This window comes from Stomoxys calcitrans, chromosome 5 (genome assembly GCF_963082655.1).
Source record: "Stomoxys calcitrans chromosome 5, idStoCalc2.1, whole genome shotgun sequence".
NCBI lineage: Eukaryota > Metazoa > Arthropoda > Insecta > Diptera > Muscidae > Stomoxys > Stomoxys calcitrans.
In genome coordinates this window covers 26,283,952-26,306,862 of record NC_081556.1, presented here as the reverse complement: position 1 = coordinate 26,306,862, position 22,911 = coordinate 26,283,952, and positions in this window count along the sequence as shown.

The following is a 22,911-nucleotide window of genomic DNA, read 5'->3' as shown; positions in this document are numbered from 1 at the left end:
AGGGGTGAGACGACCACCCAGACGCTGGATACCGCAAATCACTATCGGTTTTGTGATGTACTTTCAAATAACTTTCATATGAGTCTCATATTGTATGTCCGATTTGTCTGCCTGTTTTTAAGCGGGTTTTGGAGAATGGCAGCCCCCTGATAATTTGACTCAAATTTTAATCCATATTCGTATTTTACTCCCCAATAATTTTCATTTGAGTCCCATATTGCCATTATCAGCCTATATGGCTGTTTAAAGTGGGATATAGGGTGAGGACGGCTCCCTAGATACTTGGACCCAATTTTGAATATCAAATTCTACTTGTAAATATCTTTCATTTGAGTCCTGTATTGTCCTGTATTAATAATTTTCATTGGAGTCCCATATGGGGACGGCGTCCTAGATACTTGGACCCTATTTTGAATATCAAATTCTACTTGTAAATATCTTTAATTTGAGTCCTGTGTTGTCCTGATCGGTTCAATTTTATTTTTGGGCAGTGCCTTGGGAGGGTCAGCTTCCGATATCAACAAATTATATAGCCTGTTGCTCCTTCCAGACCGTATTCGTAATCTACTCTTGATTATTTTTCACTTGAGTCCCATATTGTTCTGATTGTCCAATATACCTAGTTTTGGGGGTTTTGTGGTCGGGGCGAATACCTGGGTTATTGGACCTAGTTTTTATACCCTCCACCATAGGATAGGGGTATACTAATTTCGTCATCCTCGAAATATGCGTCTGAAACTTCATAAAGTATATATATTCTTGATCGTCATGACATCTTATGTCCGTCCGTCCGTCCGTCTGTCCATCTGTCTGTCGAAAGCACGCTAACTTTCGAAGGAATAAAGCTAGCCGCTTGAAATTTTCCTTCCAAATCCCTTTTATTATACCCTCCACCATAGGATGGGGGTATACTAATTTCGTTATTTTGTTTGTAACTACTCGAAATATTCGTCTGAGACCCCATAAAGTATATATATTCTTGATCGTCGCGACATTTTATGTCGATCTAGGCATGTCCGTCCGTCTGTCCGTCCGTCCGTTCGTCTGTCTGTCGAAAGCACGCTAACTTCCGAAGGAATAAAGCTAGCCGCTTGAAATTTTGCACAAATACTTTTCATTAGTGTAGGTCGGTTCGGTCGATCAATGTTTTGATATAGCTGCCATATAAACCGATGTTGGGTCTTGACTTCTTGAGCCTCTAGAGGGCGCAATTCTTATCCAATTTGATTGAAATTTTGCACATAGTGTTTAAGTATCACTTCTAACAACTGTACTAAGAATGGTTCAAATCGGTCCATAACCTGATATAGCTGTCATATAAACCGATCTTGGGTCTTGACTTCTTGAGCCTCTAGAGAGCGCAAATCTTATCCGATTGGAATGAAATTTTGCACGACGTGTTTTGTTATGATATCCAACAACTATACCAAATATGGTTCAAATCGGTTCATAACCTGATATAGCTGCCATATAAACCGATCTGGGATCTTTACTTCTTCTTATTTCTTTCTATTTTACTTCTATTTTACTTCTTGAGCCCCCAAAGGGCGCAATTCTTATTCGAATTGGCTGACATTTTACACAGGTCTCCAACATATAATTTAATTGTGGTCTAAACCGGATCATATCTTGATATCGCTCTAATAGCAGACCAAATCTTTTCTCATATCATTTCTTTGCCTAAGAAGAGATGCCGGGAAAAGAACTCAACTAATGCGCTCCATGGTGGAGGGTTTATAAGATTCGGCTTTGCCGAACTCAGCACGCTTTTACTTGTTTAAATCTCTGATAGGCCTATATGTTGGTTTGGGTGAAGGGCGGCTGTTGTTTGCTGCTGTTTTGAAATGATGTGTGGTGACGACAATATGCATTATTTTTACGAATGGATTCATAGGCAATGAAAATGGCATTCAAACCGTTCTCTGCTAACAATTTTGTAATCCGTTGGTATTCTAGTCCCCTAGTCTTACAAGTACGGATTGAGATCCTTTGTATCCATGAGTACCTCATGGCAGGGATGGAATATTCCCTTTGTTAACTAAATCCAGTTTTAGATGAGGCTATCAATCATTCACTACCACACTTCACATGTTTCTTTTGAAAAATTAAAACTTTAAATTAAATGTACCTTTTTAACTGGTGTTCCTATTAAGAAAATAAACAAAATAATTTGATAAGATTTAATTTTATCTTTTCATTGATAACTTCTTAATAAACAGTCCAACTAAGAAAGGGGATAACCATCAACAAAAATAATCTCAAATTTCATTCGCAAATCCATCAAAAGCGAAATCCTTTACTTAAATTTAAATATTCTGTTTCAACGTTGTGTTAATCCTTCTTTGGAACCCTTTGGCTTACATTGTTCAATCTAAGCGGGTGTTTTTGACACAATGTGCTAATGAATGTCCAAATATATGTCCGAATTGATATATCTTGATGTGCATACATACATATGTGTTGTGTATGTAAAAAAATGTTACTCACCCATACACATATAGAATACACAATCGTACATGTTGTTTAATATTGCATGTGTATTGTGTGTCTGGTACATGTTTCATTAGCATATAAAAATTCCTTTTGTTTTCTTGATACTATGTGTCATGTACCGGATATTTGTGGTTATTTATGGCTTAAAGATATTGTCACTTTACAACAAACCCATGCCAAAATGTTGACACGTATTCCCCATTTGAGCTCCACACACACATACTCACTCACACTTGCATGCTGGCATGAATGAATGAAAGGTGTCTTGTCGTCCCTATTGCGATTTCACACATTCGAAACATTTACACGTACATAATTCATTAACAATTTATTGTTTTATCGTAAACTACAAAACATACAACTACAACAAAAAAACTCACATGCACACATAAACAAGCGTAGTGTTATTTTTATAGACAGAACAAAGTTCAAGGAACTTGTTGGAAAGTAAACATGGAAAAGAACGGTGTGGAAAAATTTAAGTTTTTTCCATGCCGTCTCTTATTTTATCTCCCGCTTTCGGTATCCTTTTTTCTTTATTGTATAGGGGAAGCCTGTTTATAAAAAGCAATCAACTTTTCAATTTTTTCATAGCACATAATTATTGCCCTGATTTTGATGAAATTTAGAACTGTCAGTTGTATTAGAACTATCAATTGTATTAGAACTGTCAATGCCATATCCAATACTGACCGTTTATTCTACTTATGGTCATAAACCTATTTTTTTTTTTTTTTTGGATTTCATTCAAATTTGGAATTTGCAATTAGTATTCGTATTTGTTTTAAATGACAGACAGTTAGGCAGACACACAAGGACACGACTAAAACAAACACAAGGACAGGACTAAAATTTCAAGAAAGCATCGATAACTTCCCGCTCCGCTGCGCACTCTTTAACTCTCTAATATCGTTTTGGGATTGGGACTCTTCGCCCTGAATGTGAATATCGAATTCGTTGCCATTGTAGCCTATGACGCTGAACGCCTGCGTTCAAATCCTGGCGATAACATCGGACAAAATTTAAAGCGGTGGTGATCCCCTCTTAATGCTGGCGACATGTAAACAATTTTCCCCAAAAAGATGTCGCACTGCGGCTAGGCCTTCGAACTCGGCTCTAAAAATAGTCCCTTATCATTGAGTTTAAACTTGAATCGAAAAACTTTCATTGATTTGTGAGAAGTGTGCCTCTTCCTGGGTAAATTTTTACTCCACTCCCAAATACCTTTCTTTTGGGTCCTATATTATCGTATTAATAAATATTTCCAGTTGAGAGAGACACTTGGCCCTTAATGTAAATATAGGCTTGGTGCTCTACTTTCAAAAACATTTTATATGAGCCCCATAATGGCATGGTCGGTAAATAAATTCTGTTTGAGGGTGGGATGGACCCCAGGGACTTTGTCCCGAAAATGAGTATCAATTTCCGGAAAATCAATCACTTTAAACATCAAATAGCTTTTATATAATAGGGAGGTGTTTTCGGGTCTCTTCATGGCTCTTCAATTGGATATCAAATTCATTTTTATCTCTTAAGCACCTTTTGTTTGAACGAATCCCATTACGGGTTCCGTGATCTGATGATCTTGAAAATTAGGGAAATGAGTAGTGCTTTTTAGTAGAGGAATGGCACTCAAACATTTCGACTCAAATATGGATATCAAATTCGTGCTGCACTCCCAAATCCACTTAATGTGAGCTCTATAATACCATGGTCAGCACTTTGCCCTGAAAATAAATATCAAACTCGTTATTTACTCCCAAATACCGTTGATTTGAGCTCCATATTGCCATAATCGGAAATTAAGTTCATTTAAGGGAGGGCTTTAGGGCGTACCCCTAAACACTTGGTTCCAACATTGGATAACAAATTCGTTTTCTACTCTAAAATACCTTTCATTTGAGTTCCATATTGTCATAATGGGTCAATCAACACATTCGACTTATTTTTGGAAAGAAACGCCCAGACTTGAACTCAAATTTGTATCTCATATTCGTAATCTACTCCCAAATACCTTTCATTTAAGTCCCATATAGACATGGTCGGCTAAAATGCCTATTTGGGGGTACTTGGGGGTGGAGCGACCTCCCATTACTTGAACTTACTTTTTTATGCTATATTTGTAATCTAATGTCGAAAACTTTTCCTTTGAGGCCCATATTGACATGAACGTCGAATATATCTATTTAGAGAAGTTTTTGGATTGGGGAGACCCGCTGGGAATTTGGACCCAAATTTTAATACGATATTCGCTTTCTAGTCTCCAATACCTTTCATTTGGTATGCACTTTTGGTTTTGGATGGCGTTGTTGGGGTAAGGGGGAGTAACCGCCTCCAATCGATATCTAAAAATTATATAGCCTACTTTTCCTTCCAGACAAACTTACACAATCTGTGAAAATTTTAAAAAAATCGTTTCAGCCGTTTTTGATTCTACGGAACAAATAAAATACCGAGTCCCATATAGTCATGATGAGAGAGATATGCCCATTTAAAGCGTTTTTGGAGGTAAGGGGACCCCATATGCTTCGATCTGATTTTGTATCCCAGATTCGTAATCTACTCTCGATTACCTTTCATTTGAGCCTCATATTGAAATGAACGTCCAATATGTCTGTTTGGGGGAGTTTAGGGGTTGAGGCGGCCCGATGGGTACTTAGACTCAAATTTTAATACCATATTCGTATTCTACTCTCCTATACCTTTCATTTTATACCTATGTTGTCCCGATCGGTCCACTTTTGATTTTGGGTTGTTTTTTTTTTTGGGCATAAAGGGGAGGGTCCGTCCCTCTTCCGATACCGAAAAATTATATAGCCTATGTTTCCTTCCAGACCAACCTACACAATGTACGAAAAATTCGAGAAAATCTGTTCTGCCATTTTTCAGTCCATTCGGAACAAACAAATCGAGTCCCATATATCCATGATTGTGCCCATTTCGGGCGTTTTTGTAGGGGTGGGGTGGCCCCCTATACATCGACATGAATTTATATGCCAGATTCGTTATCTACTCCCGCATACTTTTCATTTGATACCCTTATTGTCCCGATCGGTCCACTTTTAATTTTGGGTGGTATTTTTGGGTAAAGGGGGAGGGTCCGCACCCTTCCGAAATCAACAAACTATAAAGCCTATTTCTCCTTCCTGACCATATTCGTAATCTACTCCCGAATACCTTCATTTAAGTCCCATATTGTCATGATCGTCCAAAAAACCTATTTTAGGGGGTTTTGGGGTTGGAGGCGGCCCCCCAATTTTTAATATGAAATTCTTTCTCTACTCCTGAATACCTTTCCGCCTAGAAAATAACCAAAAGACTAACAATCCCATCCCATGATGGCTGACACACAAAAAAAAAAATGCTCACACATACTGCATGTGAGCAAATATTTATTTATTCAAGCCTTTCAAATCACTTTTTAACTAAACAAAGTCCAAGAAAAAAAGGCCACTTAAATTATACAACCGTTAAAAATTGCTTTATTTATCCGCTTTTCAGCACACCATTAATATGGACAGGCTTGTCCCTAGATATACAGCAGAGAACAGAGTTTTTTTTTTTCTATGGTTATACCCTGGGCTGAGCATTTCCACCTAAGAGGCGGCATTGGTTTATGTGGCCTCTTTGAGCGACACATGCATGTTGGCGTATTTGCATGAGCATTTTTTTCTTTCCATCTTTCTTCGTCAATTTTTCAACGTAACAAAATTTTCTTGGCATTGTTTCACCCAATGGTAGGAATTTTTATGCCTTTGGTTTGAATTGGCGTTAGGCCATCCTACAACCGATATCTCACATGCTATTCATTTTATGCAGTCACCCAGAGAGGACATGTGACTTTGGATTGGCGATATGCTACGCCCGGGGTTTTTCTTTAATAACGTCTTCAGCAGTCTTTTATGGACAGAAACCATTTTCCGGTCTTGCATTTGTCACTGCCTTCTGAGTCAATCTAGTTGGAATATATAGGGATGTGTGTATGTGCAAACCTTACATGTAAACATGTAAGGTTTACATATCCTCATATGTGCGTCTTTGTCTTGTGTGTGTGTGTGTGGATTTGTAATATTGCATTGACCCCTTGTTGGCTTGGATATTTGCGAGTACGGCAATAGTTGTTACTCCTTGTATGGATTACAAATTTTCCCCAAGGGTTCCTAAATGTCTGCTGAGGCAGACAGGGATCCTGTTTTGTTTTTGTTGTTTGTTTTAAATGCAAATAAATTGAATTCTAACGGAAAGTCTAGGAAAGAACCTTAACGGTATATTGGCGCTTATATCTGATGTTGCCATAGTGGTTTTTTTATATAAAATGTGTTAGCATAAATGAGACAGGTGCGAGGTTTGGTATGACAAGAGCAGAAAATCAAAAGATACCAAAGTATCATCCTCTTACAAGAATGTTTTTAACAATAAAATGGCACTTTAGTTTAGTCTGAAAATAAAACATGTAAGGAAAAGGAAAATTGGTGCTACTGAAGCTTCAATAGCAAATGAAAACCAGTAAGGACAGTCAAAATTCGGGCAGAGTCGACTATATAATGCCCTATATCACTGAGTCTACGTAATACTTTTACAAAGAACCTTTGACGAATTCTAGTCAGACTTTAATTTTGCATACCTATTGAAATATCAAATGGAACCTTGCATGCTTTTCTTACGACCTTACGGCCTTTAAAGGACATAGGATGAAAGATATATATGGGAGCTATATATAAAGACCTTAAAACGGGATATCGGTGTATACGACAGCTGTAATTCCAATAAAGACCGATCGAGACCATATTCTACATAAATGTCAATAGTCCCAACCCAACTCACTGTTTAATATTTTAGCATAATCGGATAATAAATACACCGTCACTGACCTCAAGAAATCTAATCGGTCTATATGGCGGATATATCTAAATATGGTCTGATGTGGATCATACTCGGCATATATGCCGAAGGGCCAAACGCGACGGCCTGTGGCAAATTTCAACGAAATCGGGTAATAAATGTGCCTTCTAAGGGCCAAAGACCTTAAAACAGGAAATCGGGTATATGATAGCTTTATACAAATATAGACCGATCCAGACCATATTCCACATAGATGTCGAGAGTCCTAATACAGCAATCGAAATTGGATAGTAATTAAGCTGTTGTGACCTCAAGAAATCGTTGTAGGCCACACTCGAGGCTTATTTCGAAGAGCCTAACTCTACTCACTGTGCCAAAAAAACGGATTAGACCATATTCGACATAGATGTCGAGAGTCCTAATACAGCAATCGAAATTGGATAGTAATTAAGCTGTTTGTGACCTCAAGAAATCGACTCTACTCGCTGTGCCAAATTTCAGCGAAATTGGATATGCCCTCTAAGAGTCAAAGACCTTTAACTGGGAAATCGGTTTCTTTATCCAAATATAGAGCGATCAAGACCATATTCGGCATAAATGTGGAGAATCCGAATGCAGCTCACTTTTTTATATTTCAGCGATATCGGTAAATAAAAACTCCGTTTATGGCCTCAAGAAATCTAATCGGGAGATCGGTCTATTTGGGGGTTATATATAGATAAAGTTCTATATATCGGATCAAATATATATATGTGGGAGCTATATCTGAAACTGAACCGATTTTGATAAAATGATGCACTAATGTTGGAACATTAAATAGAATGTCTTGAACAAAATTTTGTAAAGATCGGACCAAAATTATATCTACTAGAGCCTAAAAATGTCATATCGGATGAAATATATATATGGGAGCTATATCTGAAATTGAACCGATTTTGTTCGAAATCAATAGCGTTTGTCCTTGGACAAGAAAATGACCTATGTCAAATCTTATGATAATCGAACAACTTGATCATTGGAGGCCACCGTAGCGCCGAAATTAGCATGTCCGCCTATGACGCTGAACGCCTGGGTTCGAATCCTGGTGAGACCATCAGAAAAATTTTTTAGCGGTTGTTTTCCCCTCCTAATGCTGGCAACATTTGTGAGGTACTGTACCATGTAAAACTTCTCTCCAAAGAGATGTCGCACTTCGGCTCGCCGTTCGGACTCGGCTATAGAACGGAGGCCCCTTATTAATGAGCTTAGTAGAGCTGAGTTTGTCCCTGTTCCTTAGTGGAATGTTCATGGGCAAAATTTGCATTTACCTTGATCACAAGAATATCAAATGTCGAATATCGAAAGAACAGGAAATGCTTGTTGAAGTCGAGAGTCGCGGATTAGGTCTTTATTTTTATACCCTCCACCATAGGATGGGCGGTATACTAATTTCGTCATTCTGTTTGTAACTACTCGAAATATTCGTCTGAGACCCCATAAAGTATATATATTCTTGATCGTCGCGACATTTTATGTCGATCTAGCCATGTCCGTCCGTCTGTCTGTTTGTCTGTCGAAAGCACGCTAACTTCCAAAGGAGTAAAGCTAGCCGCTTGAAATTTTGCACAAATGCTTCTTATTAGGGTAGGTCGGTTAGTATTGTAAATGGGCCAAATCGGTCCATGTTTTGATATAGCTGCCATATAAACCGATCTTGGGTCTTGGCTTCTTGAGCCTCTAGAGTGCGCAATTCTTATCCGATTGCGATGAAATTTTGCACGACGTGTTTTGTTATGATATCCAACAACTGTGCCGGGAATGGTTCAAATCGGTCCATAACCTGATATAGCTGGCATATCAACTGATCTTGGGTCTTGACTTCATGAGCCTCTAGAGTGCGCAATTCTTATCCGATTGGAATGAAATTTTGCACGACGTGTTATGATGTCCAATAAATGTGCCAAGTATGTTTCAAATCGGTCAATAACCTGATATAGCTGCCATATAAACCGATCTTGGGTCTTGACTTCTTGAGCCTCTAGAGTGCGCAATTCTTATCCGATTGGAATGAAATTTTGCACCATGTGTTTTGTTATGATATCCAACAACTGTGCCAAGTATGGTTCAAATCGGTTCATAACCTGATATATAATACGTGTTTATTATGATCTGAATCGGTCTATAACCCGATACAGCTCCCATATAAATCGATCTCCCTATTTTACTTCTTGAGCCCCCAAAGGGCGCAATTCTTATTCGAATTGGCTGACATTTTACACAGGTCTCCAACATGTAATAATATAATTATAGCAGAGCAAATCTTTTCTTATATCCGTTTTTGCCTAAGAAGAGATGCCGGGAGAAGAACTCGGCAAATGCTATCCATGGTGGAGGGTATGTAAGATTCGGCCCCGCCGAACTTAGCACGCTTTTACTTGTTTACATGTGATTTCTTCGGAGAAACTTCTTAGAATTGTATGTAGTTTAAGTTTTTGCTATACGATTTTTTGAAGAAAAAAAAAATTGACCCGGCCTAATATACTTTTTTACTTTGCAGGATCGGAAATGAATATTTCGATGTGTTACAAACGGGATGATGCAAGGTAAGAAAGATTTGGCACGTACAATTCCCCTTACGAGTGTGAGGATGATAAAATCCCATAAAACAGATATACTTTCTAGGTATATATCTCAAAACCCATATGGATATCTTGAGTCCCTCTATAAAGAAATGCATTTCATGCTGTCAGCATACATATTTTTCCCACCTGCATAGACTTCCTCAGGAAGGATATCAATTCTCTAGATCTTTATGGTAGACATGTTTGTCTTATCCCAACATGGTCTTAGCATAAAATAACATTGTGTGTTCGTGTTACTTATACTCAAGATGTCATGGATAGCTGTCAAATACTTGTAGACGGGAGGTAAGTCTATCGCGTACCGTTTTATGTTTTTCTTTTGACTTTTGGCTACTTCAAACACCAGCAACTTCATACTCCGCTTACAATAATTCTTTGGCCGTGTGTTATTGATAGTCATTTTAACGGTATTCTTCAGCAGTAAAACAGCTTGGCTTGCTTTTTGATGACGATGGTGCTGCTGTTATTGTCGCATGAGATCCTTTGAATATCCTGCACATACCATTCCGCCTCGCTACTCACTACACGGTCTGGTTCTTGTAACACACTATATGTTTTTAATCATTTGTTGGCATTCCTGTCATTTCCCTCACAGTATACGCTGTCGCAATAGTCCGCAGTGCTACATATGTCGCCCTTTGCACTTTACTTGGCTTTTTCTTGGCCAAAATCATTGGGGGTTTTAAATATTTAGTTATATGCATATCCTGTGGTTGAAATGTGAACAAATTGAATTTTAGTTTACTTTTATGGGTTTGTAATGGCGTGGTCAATGTATTCACCGAAATACAGAAACCATATGCAAATTGAATTTCGATAGTTGCCAAGTTTTGCTTTGAATAAAATGAATTATTTTGACCATCGGCTAAAATAATCAGATAACTGTAGGAGTCTAAACTAGTCTGCAAGAAATAAGAAATAGTCGGTATACAAAATTACAAAATAAGTTCTGCAATCACAAAACACAGCTTTTTTTGAAAAATTAATGCTAGTTGGAGCAGACCATAACAAGTAGACGCAACTGATCACTATTTTGTTATTGGATTAACTGCAACAGTGGTCATGATTTGAGGTTGGAAAATCGCAGGCCATGGTGATGGTATAAGGCCCCCGGGACAGGATAACTATGAAAACATCGCACAGGCTGGAAAGTTGATTTGTGTGGTGATCATATGTAGTTATCACGAGAAGATTAGCTGAGACCTACCGGGCGCATCCCCAGGTTGCGAGAAGTAGGATGCTTCGTATATAGAGTAGCTGGCCATGTGGCACCGGCTCTTGATTAAATACTGAGTGACTATGATGCTCGATATGACAAGGCGAGAGTTTTGTTGCCTCTAAATAACCAATGGGCACGTTCGGGCAGCGAACGATCCTATGGACCGGAACGAGTTTACTCATCTTTAGAAGTTTACCTCCACAAGCAATGTGGCTACAACAACAATAACAACATGGTATAAGGCCAGTAAAACAAGTCGGTAAAAAGGAAAAAAGGATTGACAACAGCGTTGCCAGTACAAAAAAAATTTCCGTCCAAAATTTTTCAAAAAACCTACAAAATTCTCTTCCAGCCAACCAAAATTGTAAATTAAATCAAAGCGCACTCAAAATGTATTAAGTTCGGCTGTGGCGAACTTTAGATAACCACCTTTTTTGTTTACATTTGTGAACAAAAAAAAAATTTTGGGGTTAAATATACTCACTATACTTAATATCTTTGGGAAATATCTTATAAATAAAAATCAATTTGTTTTTGTAGGTTTGTTTGTGTGTATGTGTGTTCCTTATAGACTCAGAAACGGCTGAACCGATTTTCTTGAAATTTTCATAGATGCTGCATAATTACCCCGTGGTGAGAATAGGGTACTACATTTTTTGATATCTGAACGGACCCTCCCCCTTACCCTAATTTTCAGGAACGCCAGATCTCGGAGATGGGTGGTGCGATTTAAGCGAAGTTTTGTGTGCTCTCATATAGTACCCTAAAAATAAAAATTTGGTATCCAAATTTTGGATGGGGTACCTAGGGGGGCTGCCCCACCCTAAAACCTATCAAACATATATTAAGACCAATCACGGCAATATGGGACTCAAATGAAAAGTATATAGGATAATAAAACGTATCTGAAAACGTATCCAATTGTCGGACCAAGTGCTAGGGGAACCACCCCAAGCCCCAAAACACCCCTACATCGGACATATTTACCGACCATGGCAATATGGGACTCAAATGAAAGGTATTTGCGAGTAGAATACGAATCTGATATCCAAATGTGGGACCACGGTTCTGGGGATCCACCCCTTCCCCAAAACATCCCCAAATTGGACTTACTGACCATGGGAATATGAGGCTTAAATGAAAGGTATTTGCGAGTAGAATACGAATCCGATATCCAAATATGGGACCAAGTGTTTGGGGGCCCCCTTTCACTAAAAACATCCCCCTAAGGGGACAAATTTACGACCAAAGCAATATGAGGCTCAAATGAAAGGTCTTTGGGAGTAAAGCACGAATTTGATATCAAAATTCGGGAAAAGTGTCAATGGGGCCATGCCACCCCCACTACACCACTAAAATAGTAAGTATTTTCTGACTATTGCAATATGAGGCTCAAATAAGAGGGTTTTTAAAGTGGAACACGAATTCGATATATGTTGTCAAGGCCAACTCACTGAGTGGCCGCCCATCCCCCAAAACAACCCCAAGGCGGTCTTGTTTGCCGACTATGGAAATATGGGGCTCAAATTAAAGGTATGTGGGAGTAGACCACGTATCTGATATCAACATTTGGGGCCAACTGTCTAGCGGACATCCCACCACCATAACAAACCCCAACTAGGACGTATTTGCTCACCAAGACAATTTGGGTCTTAAAGAGAGTGGAACTAAATATTCATAGTTTTTAGGGCCAATACACCAAACCAGACATATTTGCTGACTTTTGCAATAAGGAGTTTAAATGTGATTAGAAAACGAATTTGACACCCAATTTTGAGGGCAATGGCAATATGGGGTTCAAATAAATGATATATAAATATATGAGAATAGAGCACATTGCTATATAAATATATGAGAATAGAGCACATTGCTGATATATATTTCCGGGCTAAGCGTTTGGGGGACCACCCCAATCCCCAAAACACCCCTAAATCTAGCATATTTACCGACTATGTCAACGTGGAGCTTTGATGAAAGGTATTGGGGGTAGATCAAGAATTGATACTCATTTTCGGGATCAATTTTCTGGGGGTCAACCCCTTTCCCAAAATACCCTATACCTCCAATTTTTTAGTGACCATCGCAATATGGCGCTCAACTAAAGGTATTTGGGAGTAGAATACGAATTTGAGAAGAGCACGATGGTGATATTTTTTTAGGGCCGTGAAACACCCGAAAACACCCCTAAATCAGATAACATGAGCATATCGGGCTGAAATGAAGTACTTTCAAAAAACACCACCCAAAATGAAAAGTGGACCGATGAGGACAATATGGGTATCAAATGAAAAGTATTTATATGCCAGATTCCTATCTGGCATACAAATTCATGTCGAAGTATAGGGGGTCACCCCACCCCCACAAAAACGCCCAAAATGGGCACGTCAGCCAATCAAGGATATATGGGACTCGGTTTGTTTGTTACGTATAGACTGAAAGACGGCAGAACCGTCTTTCCGGCATCGGATGCCTTTTCGGCATCGGAAAGGGGACGGACCCTCCCCCTTATGCCAAAAACACAACCCAAAATCAAAAGTGGACCGATCAGGACAATATAGGTATCAAATGAAAAGTATTGGAGAGTAGAATACGAATATGGTATTAAAATTTAAGTCTAAGTACCCATCGGGCCGCCCCAACCCCAAAACTCCTCCAAACAGACATATTGGACATTTATTTCAATATGGGGCTCAAATGAAAGATATTCGGTAGTTGATTTCGAATCTGGCATACAAAATCAGATCGAAGTATAGGGGTTCCCGTCACTCCCGACACCCATTATGACTATATGATATGGAAGGAAACATAGGTTATATAATTTTTAGATATCGGGTGGAGGCGGACCCTCCCCCTTACCCAAAAGCGCCACCCACATCCGAAAGTAGTCCGATGGGCACAATAAGGGTATCAAATAAAAGGTATTGGAGACCAGAAAAGGAATACCGTATTTTTCGTAAATTTGGGTCCAAGTTCCCGTACGTCTGTTCTAGCCAATAACAGCAAAGCGGTAGACTTCTTCGAGATTAGATTAGGCTACTTAGTTTTGGAAAGCTCACAGCCCCCTCTTTGTAACCATTTATCATTGGTTGTCCTTCGAGACTGGTCCTGAGCACTTAGCTTACATGTCGCTTGAGGCATACCCACAGATTCCAGATTCTATGAAATGTGTAAGGTAGTTGCTAGTCTCGCAAGCTCGTCTGATTTACAATTCCCCTGTGTTGCCTGTGTAGTTACCCCAGAGAGTGTCGACATTGATACAGTACTTTTGATCCTATACTTGCAGCCATAAGAGCCTTAAGCGCCGCCGGACTATCGCTAAATATACAAATATATTGGATTGCCCAAAAAGTAATTGCGGATTTTTTAAAAGAAAATAAATGCATTTTTAATAAAACTTAGAATGAACTTTAATCAAATATACTTTTTTTACACTTTTTTTCTAAAGCAAGCTAAAAGTAACAGCTGATAACTGACAGAAGAAAGAATGCAATTACAGAGTCACAAGCTGTGAAAAAAATTGTCAACGCCGACTATATGAAAAATCCGCAATTACTTTTTGGGCAACCCAATACAACTCCGCAACACTGATAATCGGAAAGACCTCCGCTTGGAATAAACTGCAAACATGTGATGTGACACATCCAATCGTTGTTTCGCGCAGTGGATTCCACAACCGGTACCACTATCCATCTGTAAAGATATTGAAATTGCCAAGCTTTACCCGCCCTTTCGGCCACTCCGCCAAGGAAGGTATTAGCACTGTTGCTGTCCACAATATCCACCCTCTTCAGGCAGTCAGTTTGCAGGTCAGCCATAGCCTCGTTAAGTATACCTGGCAACCTCCGAAGCTGACCAAGTTGTGACAGTCTTTACAATGTAATTTCGGCCGATTCTCTGACGTATAGGTTAATCGATTTTATTCCTAGCAACACCTCCAAGGCCTTGGTATTACTCATAGCCCCTCTTTTAAATCTCAACGCCGTCCTATTCACCCTATCCAGGTCCTGCACATGCGACGCGTACTAAGTCACCGGCCATCACACCATAGTTGAGTACAGCCAGTTCATCAATCTAAGCGGATTGCCCACTCTAGTGCCAACGAACCTTACGAAAAGAGATCCGCAAAGCCATTCCCTATCCTAGTCTCCCGATTCAAGCCCCAATTCATTTGACCATTCAGAAATACCCTAAGAAATCTAGCCGACCTAAACTGTCATACAATTGTTCCCTGCAACCTCGGCAGGCTAAACTCAAGCACCTTCCTCGTGTAGGAAACATTAATTCAGTCTTTCTGGCGTTAACCCCTAGACCACAACCAATAGCCCAAGAAGCCATTGCCCTAAGAGCGGTATGCAGAACCCCAGAAAGGGTATTCAGAATCTTTCCCGTGGCATACCTTGACCCCTGGGATCTCAAGTCTCCACAGTATTTTATCGACTACAATCCATAGCAATGGGAAAATAACCCCATCCTGTGGCGTGCTCCTGTTTGCATTCACCTTCAGCGAAGTGGCCCCTATGCTGAACGTAATGAAAGTCTCCAATTCTCTCTTACGTCTTCACGAAGAAGGAAGAGATACTAATTGGGCTTTTATTCTTGGCTACACTCCATTGCAGTTCCCCAATCTTCGCCAAAAATACCACCGTTACCCTCCTCCACGATAAGGGAGGAGTACTGATGCAAATTTTCTCACATATCAATGAGTGCTATCCGATTAAAGTTTAAGCTCCTTCCTCATTTTTTTAGCCGAGTCCAAACGGCTTGCCGCAGAGCCACACCTCTTTGGGGAGATGTTTTTACATGGCAAAGTACTTCACAAATGTTGCCAGCATTAGGAGGGGATAACCACCGTTGAAAACTTTTTCTGATGTTCTCGCCAGGATTCGAATCCAGGCGTTCAGCGTCAAAGGCGAATATGCTAACCTCTGCGCTACAGTGGCCTCCATATGAGTACTGATACACAACCCAAACAATGCGAAGTTCATATCAGCCAGATGGTCAAAGCCTATCAGTAACATCCAAAGGTTGATATCACCTGAACCTACTACTACTCCTACTACCATCAAAAGGTGTCCAATGAACACTCTCATGGGATACCAAATTCCCTTCCAATTTGGTCCTAAGGACTGCAGCCGGGAAAGTGTGTCTCTAACTGTTGAGTTAATGTGTCGGGGCGATTCGTTTCAACCCCCATCTGGTCTCTGCAAATTACTCATATAAGGGGCGTCCTTTGTCATCAGTTAACATTATTGCTACCACTGATATTTGGCTAGAGAGCTTTCTTTCTGGTCATGAGGCGGCTATGTACACTGCATTATCCTTGATGCAATGCCCTATGCTCCAGACCCTGAGTAGCTATTTGATAAAAGTTTCACTTTGGAGGGCTTTTGGGTTTACTATAAAGAACCAGGACTGGTCACATGGAGAAGGTTACCCGACCACAGTAGTGTGTATCAAGCGGAGATATTTTCAATGAAAGTAGTGGTGCAATAGGTAATATCTAAAACCATATTATCTTCATCCGCTGCATTTTCCTTTAGGCTAAAATTAACGTAAAGTTGATGGCATAATGTTAGATTATATTTAGAATTTAGTGGAATGTTCATGGGCAAATTTGTAACAGTGATAAAAATGAATTTTTATATGTGAAAACTGTAGGCAGCTAATGTTGTATAAACTCGGCAACAAAACTAAATATTTCTCTGGCATCCATTACAATACTTATTTACCTTGTTAGTAAACTACTAACCAACGAGAACACTGTATCTTCAACTTTTCACATGTTGCTAAGAAAATGTATTTCGAATAGTACGTCTGTGCCACCCTATCAACATTTTCAGGTAATATTGTTTATGGATACCAATCAAAAGCAAAAACTTTCAATTTTGCAACTGAAAATTTCCACATTCTTGTAATCGAACATGTTTTCATGCTAATTTTTATACAGATTCAGTGCAATCAAGTTTGCTAGGTTGGCGTCAATACGCCAACATGGTGATTATATCCCTTCGTTTTTAGTACTTCTTGTCCTCCTGCTACTCTCTATCCGCAAGAAAATATTTGCATATCCTTCACCTCAAGTCAACTGAGCACAGCTCAACTCAACTCAACTCAAGTCGACTCTATTCAATGTACTGAAAATAATGCAAATTTTATCCATCTCCATTTCTTGTCCACAGGATTGTGTCCTCATGTTTTTTGCTCGTAAAGAAACTACGAAAGGGCCACTAAAGAAAAGAGCAGCTTTCTATGAAAAATCACAGTTTATGTAAATTTTGTAAGAAAAATTTACTTAAAACTTGAATCAATAACAAATGATGCAAGAAAATTCGTTAAGGAAACTTTTGTGCACTTCATTTAACTTAAGTGCGAAACGAATTGGAAAAAAATTGACTTGGAATAGAAGTGGCTGGCAGCCACCAAGGAGAAAATGTTCGGGAAGACATTAGAGAAGCTTTGTAACTAAAACCCCTGAACAAATAACAATTTACCAAAAACAAACTGTTACATTTTGCATTCGATTATTTGCTTGAAATACGCATAATATTAGTCGCCAGCTTATATTTTTTTTCCTTTATTTCTAAGGGGAACATATATTACATAGTCCCTAAGTTGGGTGGGTGGCTATGGTTCAAAGACCTACCATAAAATTGGGCACATTGTTATGGTGACTTTGAATTCCCGGACCACTTGCGTGTTTTAGTTCAGATGAAATTGCCCATAAATAACAATAATTAAATTTACATAATTGATACTTAAGCATAACATATGAGTAGACCATGTGAAGTGTTACGATTGTGAAACGATTGTCAGGGATATATGTTGTCGACGGAAAATTTATGTCATTGAATATAAAATTTAAGGGGTTATTGCATGAGAAAGCCAAAAAGTCATTTTACGCAAGCGAATACGCCATGTACCTTTATACTTTTTGGTCATGTGAAAATGATGGTGATGGTTAAACGCAGAAAGGATAGATCAAGTAGAGCAAATCATCCCGAAAGCAAATGTCAAAAATTGGAGCAGTAGTGCTAAAGATCAAGAGTTCGAATTCATTAGTGATAAGTGCAATGGTAGAAGTTAACTTACTTCCAAAATCCACTCCCAATAACAATATGATCCTGCATTGACCAAAATTGTCTTAAATGAGATTAACAAAATATGACTAGCATCCCAGTGGTGCGCTTCACTAGCAGTGTTTTTGATACCGCTAAATAGTCACTCAGTTAATAAAGAAATTACCAAGAATAACAATAGATTGGAAAAATCATTAAGTCGCCCAATATATATTGTCAAGGTATAAATGAATCCCAATTTTGAGAGCTTTAGCTCATTTCATAAAGAAAGTACCAATTTGTATGTTTTAGTACCTATATGTACGATTGTGAAAAAAAAAAATCTTCTGGTCGCCCAAAATTTACAGTCAAGGTTTAGCTGTTTCTAAATTTTGAGAGCTTAAGAGCACTCAGCAAAGAAAGTACCATTTTGTATGTTTTAGTACCTAAATGCACCAATCACAAACAAATCTTCTAACCGCCCAATATTTACTGTCAATGTGTAGCCGTATCCTAATTTTGAGTGCATTAGCTCAATTTGTAAAGAATTTACCACGTTTTACAATTTTGAATAATGTTCGGGTCACCCATAATATATAGTCAATGTGTATGGCAATTTTGAGAGCTTTATCTCACTCCGATATGAAAGTACCATTTTGTACGTTCGAGTACGTTCGAATAAAAAGAATCTTCTAGTTGCCCAATATATTCTTTCGAGGTATCAATTACACCACAATTAGTATGTTTTCCTCAACATATCGGATTTTTGTCAAGACTGCGATAATGTTTGTCAAATTGCCAAAATGGGTACCAAAATGTACGAGTTATACCAAAATGTACGAGTTGTGAATAGATTATTTAGTCACCCATCATATTTTCCCCAGTTGTACCTGAATGCCAAATTTCAGACCTCTAGTTCCATCTGAGAAGAAAGTACAAAAATGTTACCAATGTTGGTACCAAAATATCTTTCAGTCACCAACTATATTTCTTAGTTGTACCTACATACCAAATTTCATACCTCTAACTCCATCTATGAAAAAAGAACCAAACGAGACCAATTCTGGTGCCAAAATCAGCGAATGGTGAATAGATCATTTAGCTATCCATCATATATTTCTTAGTTGTACCTACATGCCAAATTTAAGACCTCTAGCTCCATCTAAGCAGAAAGTACCAAATGGTCCGAATTTTGGTACCAAAATGTACAAAATTTAAAAATATCATTTAGTCATCCATAATTTATTTCTTAGTTGTACCTACATATCAAATTTCGGAATTCTTGCTCCAACTATAGAGAAAATACCTAATAGTACCATTTTTGGTACCAAAATGTTGTGAAAAATTACTTAGTCGCCCATCATATACTGCTAGCTCTTCTAGCATCTACACAGAAAGTACCAAGTGGTAGCACTTCTGGTAACAAAATGTACGAATTGCAAAAACATCATAATGCAAAATTTCAGACTTCTAGCTCCATCTGTAAATAAAGTATCAAATGGTACCAATTGCGGTACTAAACGTACGATTTCTCCCGTTACCAGTACTATTTTTGCATTTTTGCTTTTCAATACCATCTTTTTCATCTTCAAAATTCAGCGATGGTCAAAGAAGGTGTGCTTCATTCCATCCAGAGTTTTAGTTGGATGAAATGGAGCACTACTTCTCTGACCACAGCTACGTTTTGTTTAGAATAGCACGACCACCCTGAATCCGATAAGCGATAAGGTTTCAATGTTAACCCAGTAAAGACTGATATCTACCTTTTCACAAGGAAGACGAAGGTGGACCAATTTGACGTTCCACATTTCCTCAATAAAATGATTTCGATATCTGACAAGGCCAAATACTTGGGAATGATTTGGCCAGAAAGCTAAATTAGAAGTGCCACATTCAGGAGCGTACCAAGAAGGCTCACAGATGTTGGGCATTATGCCTGAATCCAAGGATAGTCTACTGGGTCTACGGGAGCGTGATAAGACCAATACTTTGTTACGCCTCAGTAGTTTGGTGGACTGTGATGGATGTTCAGAGAACATGGTGTCTTGGCTTGGGCGGGGCTATGAGGGCCACGCTCACAAGTACTCTGTAGACTATTCTAGATATCCGACCCATAGAGATACAGATTAAGTGAGGCTGCCACTGCGGCTAGGAGATTTAAGGCGATGGGAGAATGGATAAAGGGGTGGAACAAGTGATACCATCACGGTATAATCGAGGCGACGATTGGAAACCTGGATAGAATAGAAGAGGTTTCCGATCGGATACCTGAGATAACACGTGAGGTCGAGTACGAGAATCTGCTGTCAGAGGTACGGTCTGATCACGGATTAACGGAACATTGGTATTGCTACCTGGAGGCTGACGAAAATCCTATGTGGATATCAGGATATTGAAAAAACGAAGCTATTGCTGAAAGGAAGTAAGAAGGAGGTCAGTAAAGCTTTCGCATTATATGGGGACACATACCAGCTCAATTATGCAAATCGAGGCACAGCTGCCAGCGGCACAGTCTTGCACCAACGGAACGCTAGTATTGCCATCTAGAAGATCATGTTACACGGATGGATCAAAGCCAGAGAACTGAGTTGGCCTAAGGGTCTACATTGAGAAACCGGGGTTTGCTATCTGTTTTAGATTGCCTGCCCATAAAACGGTCCTGCAAGAGAAGATCCGGGCGATTACGGAATGCGTGAGGTGGTTTGGTGCTAACGCGAGGACGTCGAGTCTGAACATCTTTACCGACAGTAAAATTTCCATAAGGGCAATAACAACCAGCACGTCAAGGTCACGAACTGTTTTCAGTATAAGAAGGAGATTAACGCCTTCTCTGAGAATGGCACAATCCGCATCGTTTGGGTGTCGGGCCATAATGGAGTATGGGGGAATAAAAGTGCAGACGATTTGGGAATAAAGGCCAATGGCCGACGCAGTCCAAATAAAGGGCGTATGCGACGAACGTGCCTGTAAATCTGTGGAGCAGCGAAACGGTCGGTAGGATTGCGAAAATCCTGTGGAGTGGTCCAGATCGTGAGAGTACAAGGCAATTACTGAAAGAAAGTAAGAAGGAGGTTAGTATAGCTTTTGGTGTCATAACGGGACACAGGAATATGAACTCACTTTTGCAAAATCGGTGCAGCAAGTGTTGGTATGTGTGGGAAATGTGGTGCAGATGGTGAGACGTTCTAGCATTTCCTATATCATTGCCCGGCTTTCGCGGCTAACAGACATCGGCACTTAACTGGGGACACAATAGCAGACATGAATCAACTTGGGAGCATGGTGTGGAAACAATTAGGCGTTTTTGAAGTAGCCTGGTATTCCTGACTAAGATTTTCTTTTTCGAAGTTACTTTCTAGTAGTTAGAGCTCACAACAAACCGATTACAGGCATAGATGTATGTCCATAGTAGCATGGGGCGGATTAATATCCGCATCCTCTTCTCAACCTAACTTTACCCAACCTAACCTAGTACTATGTACTGAGTTTTACAATTTCATGCATTGACCTGAAATACTCAACCGGATTTCTTGGAAGACACAACACCCAACTTTGGACGTCGTGCCGGCACGGACTATCGTTAACCAATCGCCTTAATATTTCGTTTTTTTATACCCTCCACCATAGGATGGGGGTATACTAATTTCGTCATTTTGTTTGTAACTACTCGAAATATTCGTCTGAGACCCCATAAAGTGTATATAGTCTCGATCGTCGTGACATTTTATGTTGATTTAACCATGTCCGTCCGTCCGTCTGTCTGTCGAAAGCACGCTAACTTTCGAAGGAGTAAAGCTATCGGCTTGAAATTTTTCACAAATACTTCTTATGATTGGGATTGAAAATGGGCCATATGGGTCCATGTTTTGAGATAGCTGCCATATAACTCGATCTTGGGTCTTGACTTCTTGAGTCTCTAGAGGGCGCAATTCTTATCCGATTGGAATGAAGTTTTGCACGACGTATTTTGCTATGACTTCCAACAACTGTACAAAGTATGGTTCAAATCGGTTCATAACCTGATATAGCTGCCATATAAACCGATTTGGGGTCTTGACTTCTTGAGCCTCTAGAGGGCGCAATTCTTATCCGATTGGAATGGAATTTTTCACGACGTGTTTCACTATGACTTCCAACAACTGTACAAAATATGGTTCAAATCTGTCCATAATCTGATATTGCTGTCATATAAACCGATCTGGGGACTTGACTTCTTGAGCTTCTAGAGGGCGCAATTCTTATTCGATGTCTGAAATTTTTCATGAAGTATTTTATTATGACTTTTAACAACTATGCCGAATAAGGTTCAAATCGGTTAATAACCTGCTATAGCTGCCATATAAACCGATCTGGGATCTTGACTTCTTGGGCCTCTAGAGGTCTCAATTATAATCCGATTTGCCTGAAATTTTGTACGACGGATCCTCTCATGATTATCAACATACGTGTTTTTTATGGTCTGAATCGGTCTAAAGCCTGATACTGATCACTTATAAATCGATCTCTCTATTTACTTCATGATCCCCCAAAGGGTGCAATTCTTATTCGAATTGACTGACATTTTACACAGGTCTCCAACATATAATTAAATTGTGGTCCAAACCGGACCATATCTTAATAGCGCTCTAATAGCAGAGCAAATCTTTTCTTTTGTCCTTCTTTTGCCTAAGAAGAGACGGCG